This window comes from Penaeus monodon, chromosome 23 (genome assembly GCF_015228065.2).
Source record: "Penaeus monodon isolate SGIC_2016 chromosome 23, NSTDA_Pmon_1, whole genome shotgun sequence".
Classification (NCBI taxonomy): domain Eukaryota; kingdom Metazoa; phylum Arthropoda; class Malacostraca; order Decapoda; family Penaeidae; genus Penaeus; species Penaeus monodon.
Window position 1 is genome coordinate 43,900,491 of NC_051408.1, and position 469 is coordinate 43,900,959.

Here is a 469-nt window from a genome sequence, read left to right on the forward strand (position 1 = left end):
CAAATAAAATATTTTATCAGTGTATATCCCTCGTTTGGTTTTCCCAAAACAACCTTAAGAAAAATGACATCCTCTTTCTCATATGAATATAAGCAAGCGAGATTCTGAGATCGAAAGTACATTATCAATTTTTTTATTCTCTTGTGATTCTCAGGTCCCGGATGTTCAAGATTTTTTTTGTCAAAAAATCTCTTCCTTAGTCTCCCAAAATATATATTTTTTTACCATTCAGAATATTATCTTCTGAAAGTTGCAATTATTTATTTTGTTGCTGCTGATATCATTAATCTTGTTTTTCATGAATTTGGAAATGATAATTATCGCTGTTGTTCGCACTTTCATCATTATTATCATCTTTTCCTCATTTTTATTCATGTACAGAATATATGGCATATCACGATTTTTCCCTCTCCCTCTCACTCTCCTCCAATCCTCTACTTCTGAAACTCCTCCTATGCAACTTTTAGAA